We start from the raw sequence: 6,000 nt of genomic DNA on the forward strand, positions 1-6,000 counted from the left end.
GTGAGGGGGAGAATTCTTGGAATTCCTTTAACTCGCTTTATCGTAGTTAAGCATAAATCACCGTACTATAGTTCTCCTATGTAAAATGCCACTCTTGTTGCAACAAAATCTTAAAATCTCCACAAACACTACTATACAATCTGAGAATCAAATTACCACAATGCAGCAGAAGAAAATCACCACACAAAATCACTGGGAAAGGGCATATCTCTCAAAGTGCTTGCTTTTCTCAACACAACACAGCATACCATAATTCGGCATTTACTCACATCAATTTTTCTTGGACACAATCAAAATAACAGCACACAGTCTAGAGATCAAATCCAAACATCCAAGGCAAAGGAACTCTCTGAGCTCATACTCACGGTTAAAATGTACCAAATCTACACAAATCACTACATTTAAACATGATAAATACCATTACTGATATTCCTCCACTTGCTTCTCCGCAGGGCACTTCTCTCCCTGCCCCCACAGCCTGCTGCAGCTGGTGCCTCAGGCCTCACTCGGCTGCTTCAAACACGGGTAGTACTGACCGCCCCCGCACTGTATAGCACTGTAGCTCTACTCTCTTTTATACACCATACACTTATACACTTGCACGATTGCAAACACAGTGCACTGACCACACAATGCACACATTAACCATACAGCAACACAGTGTCCGGACATCACACATGCACACAAATAAAACACACATGGGCTCAGTGGTTCTGCTCCATCAGAACAATGAACCCCCAACACACACATACATGGGTTCACCCGGATCACCCCCAGAACCTCTTGCGGTCTGCTCTATCAGAACGATGAACCCCGTCTCTAATACAGCTGCTCTATCAGCTGAACCCAGACTTCTCTGGGTGGTTTACTCCCTTGCTCTCCTTTCCCTCCCCCGGGGGCCCCTCAGTACATACCGTATCTTCCTCCGACGCCAGCAGGTCATTGTCTGTCCTCGCACGTGGCATGGAGGTCCGTCTATCCCCCCTGCCCCTGCGGGGACAGAGAAGTCCCTTCGTGGTCACCATAATGTTTTGCGGAGAAAAGAAGAAACCTCACAACATTGTAAAAGTTGTAAAGCCCGGTATGCTTTTATTACGATGCGCACCGGACGCAAGCCCCCAAAAAGGCATGCGTGCTTCTGAAGACCTCGGGTCTTCTTTTATCATCCTTCCAAATGCATATGCATACAGTTTCGCAATGAGTTCATACATATTCATTCTGCGTGACATTTAGCACCAGTTCTTCTTTATCAAAGGAATTTCTAAGTCGGGGGCAGGGGACAAATCGACCTTGTGGTCTCTCTGTTTTTCTTTCTCTGTCTCCTTGCTGTCTCTTTGCTGTCTCGGCATGCGAGTTTTTCCTTCAGCTTTGGCCTCAAAGACTTTTCACCTTTCTTAGACACTTCACCTAAATCAGAATGGATCTTTACTCTGTCTCACAGGAAAGGTGAGTGGGGGGCTCAAACCACACTCTCCCATTTTACCCCAACCCCCAAGCCCTCCCATCCCCTCCCCCACATCCCCTTTATTCCCTCAGGGCCCCCCCGGATTCCCCGGCCCCTCCAAAGGAGGGGGAGGTGCTGTACACCCACATCGCGGTCACCAAGAGGGCAGGGGGTGAGTACGGGGGGGACACACGCAGAGGGACATGTCACCCACAAGGGTCACCCCACCCAGATCCCACAGCCCGTGTCTCTCACAGCGTCCCCCTGTGCCACCACCCTCCAGGATCCCCAGGTGACCTACGCAGAGCTGTGGAGACCCCAGGGGTGACCACGGGAACCCGGTGACATCTACAGGAATGTGCTGTGACACTGGGGGGAACTGGGGGGCACTGGGGGTCCCCATCCATGGGCACTCACTTGTGTGTGGGCTGCCACTAAAACTGCCCCTCTGCCTCCCTGTGGGGGCACAAAGATCCCAAAGGGCTGAGAGAAGGACAATTTTCATGAAACAGCAATGAAAGAGAATAAAATCAACAGCAACAGCAACAAGATTCAGAGTCCAAATTGTCATAAAAGTAACAATTTCCAGGGAAAGCCGCCAACAAAGAATAAACCCCAGACATTTCCCCCAGCATGTTTCCTCCAGCAGAGGAATCTGGCAGGGCCCTGGACCTTCCTTGCTCTGATGGCCAAAGCGGCCTTCAGGAGGCTCTGGATTCTCTTCTCCCCTGTCCCAAACCCCTTCTCTGCCCTGTTCCCCACACGAGGATGTCACAAGTGCCCTGAGGATGTTCCAAAGCCTCCCCCTTTTCCAGGGCAGTCAGGATCAGGGCATGGCACAGGGTGGGGTGTCAGAGACAGGAAATGTTTGATGTCTGGAGACATTTTGGAACAGCTGTGTGTGGCTTGGGTTGGTCAGGCTTTGCATTTGCTGAGACAGGGCCCCACCTGTCCATCAGTCTGTCAGTTATGGCACAGTGGGGAAAGTGTGACACTCTGCCAAAGTCAACTCCTGAGTGGTCAGGTGACAAGAAGTGCCAGCTGGGGAGAGGGCCCTTGGTGGCTGAAGTGGCTTAAACAGCAGAGCATGATGTGACAAAGTCCCTGACCCTCTCCCCTGTTGCAGTGTCTGTCCCATCCAGGCAGGAACCCAGGAGTTGGCAACTCATTTAAATGAGAAATATCTGCCAGGAAAAGTGGGAATATTCCTGGCACTGAAAGGATATGTATGTCTAAAACATTTTTTAGTTGCAGAAATGATGGGGCTTCCACGCAGAAGTGTAGGAAAAGGAATAACAGCTCTTTACAGGGAAATTTATAAACCAGAACAGAACAAGCAACACAAACCCAGAACTTTCCCTCCCGCTCAGCGCTGTTGGGTTTTTGTGGCAGTTTTAACCGCGGCCAGCAGGGGGTGCTGAAGGGAGCACTCCCGGCCAGCAGGGGGCGCTGCAGCGAGCACTCCCAGCCAGCAGGGGGCGCCCCGGTCCAGCTCCATCCCCTCAGGGGCCATGGCGGCCTCGGACGGGAGGCAGGAGGGGAAATCGCTCCTTTTACAAACTCACGGGCACCAATCGCTCCTGGCACCACCACCAGCAGTGGGCAGAAGCCGCCAAGGCAGTAGGTTGGATCCCAGTGCCCACTGGCAGCATAGCAGTGTCCTGGGCCAGGCACATGCCCTGCACAACACCCACAATGGCTCTCATGATCCCGAATGGAAGGAAGGCAGCGCCTGACCCCAGGCAGGTCTGGGGTCCACAACAGCACCTCTGGTGTCTTTACACCACAATTCCTGCAAGCCCTCAGCTTTTCCCTCAGGTGAGGAGGGCAGGGATGGAGCAGCTTTGGAGACACCTGGAATCCAGAGAGGGTCACTCCCCACAGCCCCACCCTGGCCTCTGGCAGAGCCCCTACTCAGCATTTCCACACATTTCCGTCTTATCTGGCAGCCGAACCAGAACCCAAATATTCTTCCTGAGCTGTTCCAAAGGGCTGCAGGCTTGACACAGGAAGGAGGATGGACACAGTCAGATTGTTCAGCAGATTCTTGTTGTTTTTACAGGGTTTTTGGGGCTCTCACAGACCCTTGCTGCAAGGGACAAAATGATCAATTGCTGCATTTCCAGACTGGTTGCCTCCCAGCCGCCCCTCCAGGAGGAGTTTCCAGCCAGCCCTTTTCTGAAAACCATCATAGGCCTTCGCAGAGCCACTGCTTGGGCTCTTTTTGGGGGTTTGTGCTGCTTGCGGGGCTGAGCAAACCACAGGCAGGCGTTTTTCCACCCACAGAATTTTCACCTCTGCTGCAGCTTCACAGACCCAGAGCCCCTCAGAATCTGTCTGGGGTGACACCCAGACTGACGGCACCTTGTGGATGCTGTGCTGGGCCCTGAGTCAATGAAAAAATTTGAGGCACCCAGGGAAGGAGCTGAGACCCATGGGTCCACCCAGCCACTTCCCTTCCCTGGCACATCCATTCCCTTGGAAATCAAATCATGGGAGTCCCATTCCTTATGTCCCACCTTGTCTGGGACCGCTATCCCAATATTTACATTCCCCAGGATCTCCATGGCCCAGCACCCCATTCCCAAGGAAGCCTCTCATGTTCATTTCATCCCCTGAAAACCTCCTTCTCCCAGAACCTTGATTCTCTCAGGACCCCAATTCTTATGACACCCCCCATTCCCCCAGCATCCCCATCCCATGACCCTAAATTCCTGGAGCCCATGTACCCCTGGGTCCCCAATCCCTGAGGTCCCCCATTCCTATGGCACCACCATTCCTAGTGGCTCTTCCTCTTCAGCACCCCCATTCCAAGGGCCCCAAATCCCTGGGACCTCCCCATTGCCCTGGACACGCAGACATGGCTCCCCAAACCCTCTGAGCTCACCACCCCTGGGAACCCCATGTCCCACTGTGTCCCACCCAGGCTTGTCCCCATCCTGTCCCCACCCTGCCCACAGCCTGTCCCCAGCTTGTGGCCACCCTGCCCCCACCAGGTGCCACCTACACATGAGGGCAAGACCTGACCTCACTTCCTTCTCCTTTGGCCAAAGAGCCACCACCCAGGGGACAGCAACCCCCAGCAGTGAGTGACAGCCAGTGCACATGGCTGGGGACACCGGGATGGCCGGGAAGGTGGCGATGCTCCTGTGGGGTGAGTGCCCCGGGCATGGTCCTGACACCCTGCGAATGGGGAGGGGAGGGGGCACAGGGGGGCTGTGGGGTCTCTTGAGGTTCCCAATGTTGGCAGTGCCCTCCATGTAAAACACAGCAGACCTTGGTGGGACTCTGACTGATGCAGGAATTTGGGAATGGGGATGAGGGGACAGGAATGTGGGGACTGGCACCTTTGGGCTCAGGGAGCTCTGGGCATAGGGACAAGGGATCTGGGATGCAGGGAAAGAAGGGGATTAGAACGGTGAGGATGTGGCCATGGGGATGGGATCATGGGGATGGGATCATGAGCTGGTGGGGGTGACCTGGGCCAGCATGGGCTGTGTCCATGGTGTCCTCATGCCCACGGTGTCCACCGTGTCCCCATGTTCTGCCTCAGCCCGGGGTGGCCTCAGTGTCCCTGTTCCCAACGTGTCTATGCCACAAGGATGTGGTGCACAGGTGGCTATGACACAGACATGTCCCTTGCTTCTCCAAATCTTTTGGGAACTAGCCCCACACACTATCCCACAGGATCTGCTGTCCCCACAGGGACAGTTTGGTGACAGCCCCCACACCCTGCGCCCCATGTGTCTCTGTCCCCATGATGCCACCCCCACTGAGCCCTGTCCCTTCTCCCTTCCAGCCCAGACATCTTTTCTGTGTCCTGCAGTCCCTGCCCCAGGTATGTTCCTAGGTCCCCCATTGCTGGCTTGTGTCCCCCCATCCCTCACTGGGTCCTCTCACCCCTCCCTGGGTCCCCCCACCCCTCTCTGAGGTCCCTGCAAGTTCCCCAGATCCCACCATTTCCTCCGTGGTTCCCTGGGTCTCCTTTCTATTGTCAGACCCCCTTCCTCTCCAGGTGTCTCCTCCCTGAACTCCCCATCCCCTGTGGGCTTCCTTTCCAAGCTCCTCCCAATCTCTGCACTCCTTCTAATTCAATGGGGTCTCCCTGCCCCTCCTCAAACCTCCTCAGGTCCCTCACTGTCCCCTGGTGTCCCCCCCTCTCACAAGGATCCCACGCTCAGGGGTGTCCCTGTCAGAGCAGCCCCCCGGGGGACAGGTGACACTTGGGGACCTCCTGGTGCTGAGCTGCACAGTGGCTGTGGGGACAGGTCCCCTGTCCTTCTCCTGGCACTGGGAGGGCTCAGGGGCACCGCTGGGCACCGGCCCCCACCTGGAGCTCGGGCATGATGGGGACAATGACAGCGGCCATTACCGGTGCCGGGTCAGAGACGGGGACAGCGTGGCCGAGAGTGACCCCCTGAATGTCACCATCCTGGGTGAGTGGGACACTCGGGCTGGGGATGACCCCACCCACAGCACCCCCATCCCACCTTGCCAGGTGCCAGCCCTGTCTGTGTCCCCACAGTGCCCGTGGCCAATGCCACCATCACCCCTGG

The 6,000-nt window shown here is 55.5% G+C and overlaps 1 pseudogene; it reads left to right on the forward strand.

Moving 5' to 3' along the window:
* Window positions 1–1,811, forward strand: part of LOC128948168 (Fc receptor-like protein 3) — a 74,393-nt pseudogene extending 72,582 nt beyond the window's left edge.
* The last annotated feature ends 4,189 nt before the right edge of the window (window positions 1,812–6,000 follow it).

The sequence above is a fragment of the Melozone crissalis genome, unplaced genomic scaffold (genome assembly GCF_028551555.1).
Source record: "Melozone crissalis strain CALT ecotype California unplaced genomic scaffold, PUWL_Pcris_2 ptg000114l_1, whole genome shotgun sequence".
NCBI lineage: Eukaryota > Metazoa > Chordata > Aves > Passeriformes > Passerellidae > Melozone > Melozone crissalis.